Source organism: Mus caroli, unplaced genomic scaffold (assembly GCF_978045245.1).
Source record: "Mus caroli unplaced genomic scaffold, Mus_caroli_1 scaffold_19, whole genome shotgun sequence".
Lineage (NCBI taxonomy): Eukaryota > Metazoa > Chordata > Mammalia > Rodentia > Muridae > Mus > Mus caroli.
In genome coordinates, this window is record NW_028227274.1 from 12,011,411 (window position 1) to 12,024,480 (window position 13,070).

Below are 13,070 nucleotides of genomic sequence, written 5' to 3' on the forward strand. Positions count from 1 at the left end.
GTTGGTACCCCAGCATTACAATAAACAGAATAATGGCATCTGGTTATATTCTTAATACTTGTAAGATGGAGGTAATAGGTCATTCTCAGCTACATACCTAGTTTTGAGACCAATCCATGATACCTTTAACCTTGTCTCAAACACACATGCACACACACATGCACACGCACACACATTGAGATTGGCAGCTTTTGGAGTGGGACAAAGTCTGAATTATAGTCCGTGACTCCACTTCAGGGCAAGGCTCCAATAAGTTATTCTATACAGCAAGCAGTAGCAAAGGAATTATCGTGTGCTGACACTCTCTTCTCTGACATTGCTAGAATTTATAAAGGCAAGGATAAAGTCCATACATAATTTTCCAGAGTCTAGCTTTGTCTTGCCTCATGGTATTTCAGTCCGTGATCACCTCTGCTGCTTTAACACTAAGTAGTGTTTGTAGTTCATGTTTGCGTCAGTTTTTCTGTGAACTCAGAGCCCTGTAATGCAGGATCTTGGTAAGTGGCGGGGGGTGGGGGTGGGGCATCCAGAGCTGTCTACTGCTCTGACTAGAAAACCTTAATGAGCTCATTTTAATCATCTTGATGAGTTCGTTTGCGTCATTCTTTGGGAGTTGGTATTGCTTCAGTTTAATGTTACTGTAACTTTCATAGCTCCCCAAGAAAGTCACAGAACACTCACATGTTGCAACTCAACCAAGATGAGTCAGACTGGATCATTTGTAGAATTCCTGAGGTGGCCATCCTCCTCTATGTGCTATGGATCAACATACCTCCTTGGTGAATTTTGTCAGCAGAGTGAATATGAGATACCCCCAAACTGGGGCTGGAGAGATGGCTCAGCAGGTAAGAGCACTGACTGCTCTCCCGAAGGTCCTGAGTTCAAATACTGGCAACCACTTGGTGGCTCACAACCATCTGTCATGAGATCTGATGCCTTCCTCTGGTGTGTCTGAAGAGATGCTCCCAAACTCCTAAGGCTATTATTGTTGAAAACAGTACAGATTGCAGGACAGTTGTGTGATCAGTTTGTGGCCCCCACTGCAGACAGAGAGACACCTGAATCTGCCTGGCCAGAGGGCAATTGACCCTTGCAGAAGAATTCCAGTTAAATGGTGTCTTAGAGTTTTTATGATGTCATTTGCATCCTGATGTGCAAATAATGGGTTAATACTTAAACATTCACTGGGGGCTCTTTGTGTACTTTCTCATTATTCTGCATTTTCTTGTCTGTACTGAAAGTTTTACTTTTCAAGGTCATCCTGAAGTCTTGTTATCTCGGCCAGCTCTCTGCAGAATGTAATGTCCCATCTCATGAAACAAGGAAAACATGTATTAAAAACTGTCCTAGAAATTCATATAGTAGTAATGTCACCCCAAGATCTGGTGCTTTGCTCTGGATACACTGATAGTTTTGCTTGTTTCATTTTATCATAAATGTAGTTTGGACTAGAATATTGATAAATGTGTGTGTGTATTTATATAAACAAATATAAATTGTGTGTGTGTGCCTGTGTGATCTTTTGACTATATCTTCATTGCAGAAAATTTGAAATACTTATTTTTAGTTATATGTTTGTGTGTGCCTCTGAATGAGCATGCTCATGTGAGTGCATGAGCTCCAGAGGCACCAGATCCCCTGGAGTAGGTGTAACAAATGATTGTGAGCCATCAGAGAATGATGCTGGAGGCAGAACTTGGATCCTCTAGAAGAGCAGTAGGCAATTATAGCCACCAAACCTTCTCTCCAGCTCTAGAAATTTTTATATGAAACAATGTTAACAGCATATCAGAAGTAATGTGTCAGGGTTTAAGACATATTGGTATGCTATGACATGCAATTGATAGGAAACTCTGCTCTTTTGGTAAGTTTATGAAAGACACTGAAGACAAAACAGCAGTTAAATGGAGAGGGATGAAAAAAGAAAGAAGGACATGTTATATCATTGTGATGGTTTCTATATGCTTGGCTCAGGGAGTGACACTGTTAGAAGGTGTGGCCCTGTTAGAGAAGGTATGACACTGTGGGTGTGGGCTATAAAACCCTCATCCTAGCTGCCTGGAAGCTAGTATTCTGCTAGCAGCCTTCAGATGAAAATGTAGAACTCTCAGCTTTGCCTGTACCATGCCTGTCTGAACTCTGCCATACTCCCATCTTGATGGTAATGGACTGAACCTCTGACCTGTAAACCAACCCCAATTAAATGTTGTCCTGTATAAGACTTGCATTGGTCATGTTGTCTGTTCATAGCAGTAAAACCCCAACTAAGACACACATATATAGTGCTTCCTGAACCAGAGGTAGATAGATGATCTTACATTACACAGACACACAGACACACTTAATTGGTTTTCTGACAAGATAGCCAAGATTCCATGTAAATAAATGTATAGACTACATTACTAATGTATAGACCACATAGGCTGATGAACACTGGGGCACAGGCAGTTTCCAAAAAAAAAGATGACACTAGACAACTACAGATGGATATAGAGATTGGACAGAAAAAGTGAAAAAAAATGCTTATTTTGAGGTAGGCAACTACTTTTCCACTCCAGGAGATTCTGCTCATATCTTCTTTGTAGTAAGACATTCTCAGGAGTACTTCTGGGACACACTCTGTACACCATATTGTTGGACTCTGAGTGTTCCAACAATAAAGATGGGCACATGTGGGTGGAATGGAAGCGGTGCTATGTTCTTTCTATCTGTGAAAGGTAACAATTAAAGCTGTACTTAATTAATTCCACAGTCACTATCATAGAATTGGAAAAGTGAAAAATAATTGCTTAGCCCTAAGCACCTTCAGCTTGTGGTATGGACATTGAAAAAGCTGAATAGTTTTATTCATATTTCTTGTGGCTGGAGGTATCATTCTTGATTTGTGTTTATATAAAAATATGTATCTGTGCTCAAGGACTTGGGGCTCAGTGCTTTACTCTCAGCAGGATATGAACACAAGACAACTCCTTCAGTGCTCAGGGAGCATGGTGGGTGCATAAAGAATGTAACAACCAGAGGAAAGGGTAGAGTACAGTAAGAGACAGCCTCCAATTACTAGCCAGAGAACTCCAATGCAGCAAACAAGCCACAGTCAGATGGTGTTAACCTGAGACAGTACAGTCCCTGATAAAAGCAAGGATGGAGTCTACATGAGCACAACAGTTTCCCACCTCCAGGAGCTGTAATCACCTCTCCTGCTCTAACATGAGGTGCACTGTAATCCCAGGTTTTCACAGTTCTGCAGTAGTTTATAAAACATAGTTTGGTCAGGGATGGTGACAGTGTTGATGGCTCTGGAAAACCACAGCCATCCCTGTAAGAGACCCTTAATGAATTCACTTTACTCAAGATAAACCTGGATAAGTCTTTTATTTATTTTTAACATCCATGAGATGGATATCATGGAGAAACACAGAAAATCCTGTTTCCCAGGTGATCTGTTCCTAGCCCCAGTGGTGACTAAATCCTTATGAAAACTGGGCACAATAAGAGATCAACAATAATCAATATTAAGATAGAACAATTACAACAGCATAGGGATCTAGAGAGATGGCTCAGCAGTTAGGAGAACTGGCTACTTCTCTAGAGGACCCGGCTTCAGTTCCCAGCATCCACATGGCAGCTCACAGCTGTCTGTAACTCCAGGATCTAAAACCCTCTCACATACATAAATGCAGGCAAAACTCCAGTGGACATAAAATTAAATTTTAAAACTAACTACAATATAATTAAAGGTATGAAAATGTGGCCTCTCAAATACCTTCTTCTGTTCCATTATGATTAGAGAACTCTCTCATACAGGTTCCTATGTTTGAACACTTGGTCTCTGGATTATGCCACTGTTTTTGAGGTTGTAGAGCCTTTTCGGGTGTTGATGGCTGATCAGGCAGAAGCAGGCCACTCGGGGTGGGGTCTTGAAGGTTGATTGTACATGACTTTGGCTTTAGTCTGTGCTGTCTTTCCTGGTCACGAATATGGGAGGGATTGTTGTCAGAGGCTCAGGTCACCATGAGCACCATTTAGCCTCTTCCACAATGATGGGCTGGGACCCCCTGAAACTCTGTACTAAATGATGTCTTTCCTCCTTCAAGTGGTTTCTGTCAAGTGCATAGCCACAGCAGTAAGGAGAGTAACTAAAGCAACCAGCACCTCTTATAACGCCTGCAACATTTACCTTTCTTGTGATGAAATGATAAAATATGCAGTTAGCTGAGGTGGACAGAGTGATTCAGGCTGGGGGTGTCCGTTAGGCTACAACATTCAGGTTATTTCAACACAAAAACTGTGCCACTGCCTCCAGTTCACTTGGTAACAGAGATGGCTAAGTGACTAATTGACAGGAAGCATAGACAGTGAGGACATGCCAGACAAGGTGGTGATTCACAGACCAGGTAGGAGAGCAGGAAGAAGAGAGATTTCATCATGCTGTTCAGAGTTCACAGTTTAAAACTTTCCAATTGTTTCTGGAAGTTTCCATTTAAATTTCTTTGAGTTACTGAGTAACTGAGCTGCTGAACAGAAACCTTGGGCACGAGTGGAATACTGTATGGCTTGGGATAGTGGACTAGTGTTCTCCCAATCTACATCTTATAGTGCAACTCTGCCTGAGTAAACGCTCCCGTCAGTAACGAAGCTGAATGTGGCAGTGCACATCCATTGTCCCAGCAATCTGGGGACTGAGATGAGAGGGCAGCAACTTCACAACCATGAGCTGAGGCCCAAAAGAACCAAGAAAGGGATGTAACCAAAGAACTGTAATATAGCTGAGTATAAAAATATGATTGATATTTCATTTTCCGTATTGCCACCCATCTTTAAGAAACTACTACTTGCCAAGTTTTGGTTATCCACTATAATATAAGAAGTCTATTGAAATACTCTTTCCATTATCAACTACATATCTACTAAAGGCCAGATTTTCTTCATGTATTTGAACCAAAATAACATTGAAACACAAGGAATGCCAAGGTAAGGATCCAGCTGTTGTTATGCCAGGCTTAAAGATGTTTGCAACAAATGTGAGACAGTGCTGTTTTCACTATTCTTTGAAAACATATTTGCTAACTAAAAGCATTTGAGGTATACAATATTGGTAACACATGGGCTAGTTATGAACTTCTGGACTCTACTACAAGCCTGCTTCCCTGTGCCCTCTTCTGTGATGGAGGAGCAGGGCCAAGATTTGAGAAAGCCTTTCTGTTGTTAGCTGGTGAAATGCTAAGCTTTGTCAATAGAGGGCGCTGAGTGATAGTGCAGAGCTATAGCCACAGGTAAGTACTGTTTCTGGATTCCAGCCCTCCATCATTATTTAGTGCGGAGATACAAGTTATATTCTTAGGGAATGTGCACTCCCTACCCCTTTCATAAATATTTATCTATATACATCATTCCATGCCTGTGGCATATCTTTTTGCACTGTCAACCTCTCTTTCGAGGGGTCTGGATCTCACTCTGGACACTGATGCCATTTTATATTCTGTAGCACAAGGACTAAGTCAAGGCACAGTTGGTGGTTCACACCTCTAATCCCAGGAAGGGTGAGGCTTACATGTGTTTGCTTGTTTGTTTGTTTTCTTTTTAGGTTTTCCAGACAGGATTTTTCTGTGTATTCTTGGTTGTCCTGGAATTCAGTGTGCAGGCCAGGCTGATCTTGAACTCAGAGATCCTCCTGCCTCTGCCTCCCAAATTCTGGGATTAAAGACCATCAATGTAGCCGGGCGGTGGTGGCGCACGCCTTTAATCCCAGCACTTGGGAGGCAGAGGCAGGCAGATTTCTGAGTTCAAGGCCAGCCTGGTCTACAGAGTGAGTTCCAGACAGCCAGGACTACACAGAGAAACCCTGTCTCGAAAAACCAAACCAAACCAAACCAAACAAAACAAAACAAAAAAACAAAACAAAAAAAAACCCATCAATGTCCCGTGTTGCTTACATGTTCTTAACTACACATCAATAACAAAACAAATGCAAACCAAGATAAAACAGACAGACAAACAAGACCCCTCATACTAGATAACGCGTTCCTAACATGGCACGAGTCCATTCCTGCGGGACCCCTTACTTCCTCATCCCACTTTTCGACACTTGCATCCAGGGGTATATTCCCAAAGAGTGGCTTTGGATGAATGTGCTCAAAGTATAGCAGTAGTTTTTGGTGCTGTTCACCTGTTACATACAGACACTTTGAAGAATTCATTCTTTTTAACAGTTAACCATTTGCTACTAGGTAACATTTTTCTCCAGACAGGACTTCCTGCAGCCCAGCCTAGTCTTGAGCTTTACTGTAGACAGCTGAGGATTGAATTCCACTTTCAGAGTGCTGAGGTTATAGGTGCCAAGCTACTAATAGTTATTTTTTTATTAAAATTCCATCTCCTGACTGATCTGAGATATTGAGATAGCTCAATGCTTAAGAGCACTTGCTCCTCCTTCCAGAGGACCTGAGTTTAGTTCTCAGGACCTATATCAAGCAGTTCAACTTTTGCTTCACAGGATCCTATACCGCCTTCCTGCCTCTAAGGAAAGCTGATCACACACAACACACACACACACACACACACACACACAAATGTTTTTAATATAACCAATTTATTCTTTTAAAAAAGCAATTCCAACACCCAACATTTAGAGGGTGGGGCAGGAAGAGCAGAAGTTTAAGATCATCTTCAGCTTAGCTAATGCAGGCTAGCCTGAGGTACACAAGACATTGTACCAATTGAAGTGGGAGGAGCGCCCTGAAGAGATGGTTATGAGCATCTACTCTACAGTTAGGTAACAAGCGGGTGTTCTCACAAAGGGCTGAGGCTGGACATGAGACTTCTGAGGATTGTTGCCTTGTGATTTGTATGTATCTCCATTTGAATTCAAAGCTAGAAATGAGAATTTTGAGGACTCCGTCTATTACCATACAGTGCTACATATCGTTTCAGGGCTTAGCTGGGAGGAAGGCTAACATCAGAGCTGCTCTCTGCATTCTAGATGCTACATCTCACTTCATGCTGCCTCACAACCGTCTGTCACTCTAATTCTAGGGGACCTGTTGTTGCCCAGCTTCAAAGCAGCACAGGAGCTATGAACAGACTGGGGAAAATGTACATCCACTCTGCAGACCAGGCTAGCCTCAAATTCAGAAATCTCTCTGTCTCTGTCTGCTGGGATTAAAGGCATGTATTACCATGCTTCCCAATTTCTGTTCATTCTTTAAGAGGTATTATCTGTGGCTGCATAGATGGCTAAGGAGGTAAGAGTGTGTGTTGGTCTTCTAGAAGAATCCAGTTCTGTTTTACCATACTGAGCAGCTGGCAACGGCCTGAACTCCACCTCCAGGGAATTCAATGTCTTCTGGCCCCTGCAGGCATATGCACACGTGTGGCATACACACAAATAGACAGATTCAACATATAGAAATAGAAATAAATCTTTAAAAGAGAGCTGGCGGGATGGCTCAGTGGGTAAGAGCACTGACTGTTCTTCCAAAGGTTCTGAGTTCGAATTCCAGCAACCACATGGTGGCTTGCAACCATCCATAATGAGATCTGACGCCCTCTTCTGGAATGTCTGAAGACAGTATACTTACATATAATAAATAAATAAATAAATAAATAAATAAATAAATAAATCTTTAAAATATATATATATAAAAGACTTTAATAAAAAAATCTTTAAAGATTACATTTTAAATAATAAACAGCTTTAGTGATTGAGAGTAATAAACCATTAATGGAGGCATAAAAATGGAAGTGATATCTTGGCCTAGTGGCATTCACCTATAATTGTAGCACTTGGGAAATTGAGCGAAGATGATTTTGAGTTTGAAGCCAGTCAGGGTTACACAGTAAAATCCTGTCTCATAAAAAATAAAAAAAGGAAAACAAGGAAGTGGGCTACGCATTTAACCCTTTTAAAAATGTTTAGGCCATATTCCTTTCTAAAGGAAAAATGACAGAACATCATGTTGTACGAGTGCTTTGTTGGAGAAGGTATTTAAATGAATTGATGAAAAACCACCATGCACCAGGTTCCAAGTATCTCCTGTGAAGACATATGCTGATAAATGCAATCGAAGCTTAGCTTCAGGAAGATTTTCTCAGGCAGACTTCATGTTTAATTTGTCTTAATTCCCTTTTAAACTTTAAAATTTTGTTATTAATTGTTGTTATAGTGTTTGTGTATATGATAGAGGTAGGGGCATATGAGCCATGATACACATTAAAAGGCAGAAAAACTATGTGAAGTTGGTTTGCTTCTTGCTTTGTGTGGGTTCATGTTTGTGTTCAGGCTTGTGTGGCAAGCATCTTTATTTGATGATGAGCCAAGCATCTCACCAGTCTCAGAACAGTAAACTTTGATTGATTTCCAGAAAATATTCTAGGTGCTTGGAAGTTCAAATGAACAATAAGAATAATTTAGTTTGTTCTTTCAGTAATTTTAACTTTAGCCTTTGGATTTACCCAGTTTAATCTGTATTCTTTTTTTATGTCCCTAATAGTGAATTACTGAAAATAATTTTGCATTTGTTCACAGTTTTATTTTATTCAGGATATCTGAACATTTAATGACATGTGCATTATTTCAAAGGCATAAGGCATCTGTACCACTTACATGTGCACTCAACACATACGAATACAAACAGAAGAAGTATGCTTCAGTGTCATTAGTGTGGTGGTTTGAATAGGAATAACCCCCATGGGCTCATGTGTTTGAATGTCAACAGGGTGTGGCGTTATTAGGAGGTATTAGGAGGTGTAGCCTTGTTAGAGGAAGTGTGTAACTAGGGCATGGGCTTTGAGGTCTCAAAAGCTCAAGACAGGTCCAGTGTCTCTCTCCTTCTGCTGCCTGTGGATCCAGATGTAGAACTCTCAGCTACCTCTCCAGCACCATGTCTGCCTGTGTGCCACCATGCTTCTTACTATGATGATAATGGACTAAACCTCTGAACTATAGGCCCATCCCAAATAAATGTTTTTCTTTATAAGAGCTGATGTAGTCATGGTATCTCTACATACAACAGAAACCCTAAGACAGTATGTTTACAAATATTAACAGATAATCATAATAAAATCAACTGATTTTTTTTCCTTTGTTCTTTTCATATTTAGCATGTCAAAGGACATTTTCCATTGTCCTTTTCACAAATGCATCATTTTATTCCCAAGCATCCTGCTTCAGTTTTTACAGAAATGTAACTCCAGCACTATTGAATTCCAAATCCAGGCCAGTGGCTACTAATGCTAGGTACAGAGGAGTATATTTTGGGGAATAAGAGAATGAAATTTCCCATCATTAGATAAATGATAAAGCAAATTGTAGAAAGAAATGTGTAAGAATGCGCATGCCTAGTTTGGCCACCTGTACCTTGTAGTAGTGGCCTGCAGGCTTCTTCTGCAGGGTCCCAAATCTCTGTCCTTGCTTAGTCCTACCACGTTCTCCTTCACCTGAGCCAACAGTTAGGCGTCTCCCTGGACCTGTCATACCTTCATCTACCCTCAGGAACTTTGCACTGCCGCTACCATTCCACTGCATATGTAGACTTCCCACAACCTTCTCCAGGGTCTAGTCTTGTGGCTAATCCTGACCTTTTTATCCATTTTTTTCTCATAATTTACAATATCTATCCTGGGTCCACAATTGTACAAGCTTAGTCTGAACTTCCCTGCCTTCACTGCAGAGGAACTCCAGTGTTAGGCGAGTATCTGCCATACCACAGGATTCTCTCACACCACATATAACCTTTTCACTCAGGCCTATCAGCACCCATATGCCCAGCTTGAAACAGGAAGTACATCCTGTATACCAGCCCAGTCCTGTCTGCCCACCTGACTGCATTCCACCCAAGCTACGTCCAACCTCTTTCCACCCAACCTGCCCCTACTTCTCTTTTCCCCAACACTGTTCTATCCACAATTAACTTAAAACCAACAAAGAAAGTCCACATGCTCCTATCTCATCACAGGAATACCAACAATATGACAGATCAAGGCAGTATCTTCTCCCCAAACCTACCAGTCCTATAGAACTTTTTGCCAATGAGAATTACCTAGATGAACTCCAGGACAAAGAAATTAAAAGAACAGTCATAAGCCTTCACAAAGAAATCAAGGAGTTGAAAGAAGACAGAAAGAAACATCTCAATAAAGTCAAGGAGAAAACGTTAAAGGAGAATAAACATCCGAGTGACATCCAAGATACATGAGGTCTTGCTCCTCATGGCTTGCTCAGCCAATTTTCTTTTAGAACTCAAGCATAAGCCCAAGGATGGCACTAACCACAATGGGCTGGACACCCATCACCACCATCCCCATCAATCACTAATTAAGAAATGCTCTATAGCTGCAGCTTATGGAGACATTTTCTCAATTGAGGCTCCTTCCTTTTAGATAACTCCAGCCTATGTCAAGCTGACACAAAACCATCCAGCTCAGTAGTTGAAATATAATTAAAAAAAAAAAAGCCATGGTCTACAAAGTATGTGCTGCCAGTGTTTGTGGGCTTGGCTTTTCCTTAGCCTAGCATGAGGCTAAGACTTTCACCAAAGGTGAGGAAAAAAATAGAAAGAAAGGAAGGAAGGAAGAAAACAAGAAAGAGGAAAAGAAAAGCTGGGTGTGGTGGTTATGCTGGGAGAAAAATCAAGGCTAATTCATCTACTCAGCTTTTGATGAACAGGGCTAAAATTTAAATTGCCAACACTGTTTTTGCTTTGCTTAAATGTTACTTGGCTTTATTCAATCCAATCTCTTACCAAATATTTATTAAATATATTTATGCCCAAGGAATTCTGCCAGACAGTGTAAGATCCTTCGGTTGGGGGAGTCAGCATCAATGTGATCTAGAAAACTGTAGACTGGGGTGGGAGATGGAGAGAGTTGAAAGTGAACTGAACCGCAGATAAGTTTAGTTTATTTTGAGGCAAGGACTGGCAAAGCTGGTCATGAGCTTCCCATCCTCCTGCCTCTGTTCACTGTCTCACCCAGCATGAACAGAGCTTTCACCTGGACTGATGAGGTATGTGAGACAGACAGCGGAAGAAGCACTTATGGAGATTCCTATATCAAGTGAGGAACATCCAGATGGTTTACAGAGATGGAGAAGACTAAAAACTGAAATGAGACTGACGGTTATTTGGGAAGCTACAACACAATACTACTCTACATCAGTGCAATGGTTTAGCTAGTAAAGGTGTTTACTAAAGACTTGAGTTTAATACCAGGACCCACATGGTTGCACACACACTGTGGTATGCATTTCCCAACCCCCAATAAATAATTGTGATAGAAACCTATCCAACTGTGATAGGAAGTCTGGTGGGCAGTCCAAAAAAAAAAAAAAAAAGACAGAATTGATGTCTGATAAGGGTGGCTTCCTAGACTGTCATCTTTTTATTGTAACCTTACATTGTATGACAGGAGAGGCAAAGGGATTCTCTCAGAACTCTTTTAAAAGTATATTTTTGTTTGTTTTTAAATTTTTGCGGACGTTAAGCTTTGGTGATTATTTTATTTTTTCTATTTTATTATTTTTTTATTACATGTATGTGTCTCTGTGTGGGCATGTGCACAAGAGTTCTGGTGCCCACAGTGGACAGGTTGTCAGATCTGGAGCTGTTTGGTGTGCTTGCTGGGAATTGAATTCAGGCCCTCTGAAATAACAGTAGGTGTGCTTACTACGGAGTCCTAATTATTTTAATATTAATATTTAGGTTTTTTGTTTTTTTGTTTTTGTTTCCTGAGACAGGGTTTCTCTGTATAGTCCTGGCTGTCCTGGAACTCACTTTGTAGACCAGGCTGGCCTCAAACTCAGAAATTCGCCTGCCTCTGCATCCTGAGTGCTGGGATTAAAGGCGTGCGCCACCACACCCGGCCTTAACATTAATATTTAATGTATGATTTTTGTTTGTTTATTTAAGAGGGTCTTGCTATGTAACCCTGGCTGGCCTGGAACTTTCTGTATAGCAACTCAGGAAGAGAGGGAAGAGGGGAGGGGAGTGGAAGGGAGGGGAGAGGAGAGGAGAATAAGTTCCAGGAAAGCCAGCAAGAAACCTGGTCTCCGGATTCTCCCTCCCAGCCTCCCGCCCCCCACCCCCCAAAAAAGATTTTAGAGCTGGAGTTTGAAGATTAAGAATCAAAAGACCCGTCCTAGTTTTCCGGAAGATGACATGTAAACAGGTTAACAATTTAAATATGCTACGAAATGCTCAGCAGGCAGGAAGAAGCCGAGGCGGGGTTACCACATTTTCAAGTCAGGAGGAGTTCCAGATCATTCTAAACTACAGGGTAAAATGAAAATATCTAGGTGTGGAAGTGTGGAGGTGTGGCGGGGCGAGCCTTTATTCCTAGTCCTAGGGAGGCAGAATAAGGCGCTCTCTGAGTTCAAGGCCAGCTAGGGCTAAATAGTGAGACCCTGTCTAAACAAAATTCAGTAAAAACAAGTAAGCTAAAAGCGGACAGAGACATATAAAACAGTAAGGAGGAATAAAAAAAAATTCCAGTTTGTTTTAGTTATTTAAAGTCTAAAATAATACTTTAGGAACTATAAACGTATACACTATTCTGATTTTCCCAGTGTCTACTGTTATGAAAATTTTTGCCAGGCTTTCCAGTGACGCTGGGGGGGGGGGGGGAGGGAGAAACAGCAACAAAAACAAAAAACCCAAAACACCCGGAAACCAGACAAACCCAAAGCGAGAGTTACTGAATTCCACCTTGTCAAGAATCAGTTCTCCGCACTTTTTTCTTAATGTATAACATCCTAGGAGAGGCGAGTGGAGGCGTTCTGAGGCGCTTAGGCCGGGGCAAGCCAGCGGAGCAAGCAAGCAAGCAAGCAAGGCGCGCCCTGTCGCAGGTCGCCCGGTGCTGCTAGCCGCTCGCACGTGATAACTTTCCGGGAACCTGCGCCTCTGAGCTTCTGATTCTGCTGAAGACTCGGAGCTACTCCGGAGCCGCCCCGCGTGACGTCACTAGCGCGATTCCTCTCGCTGGCCAATCAGAAGGTCGAACTTCAGGGAAGCCCCGGGCGGCGGGGGCCGCCAGGGCGCGTGCGCAAGGGCTCCGCGTGGCTATATAAACATGGCTGG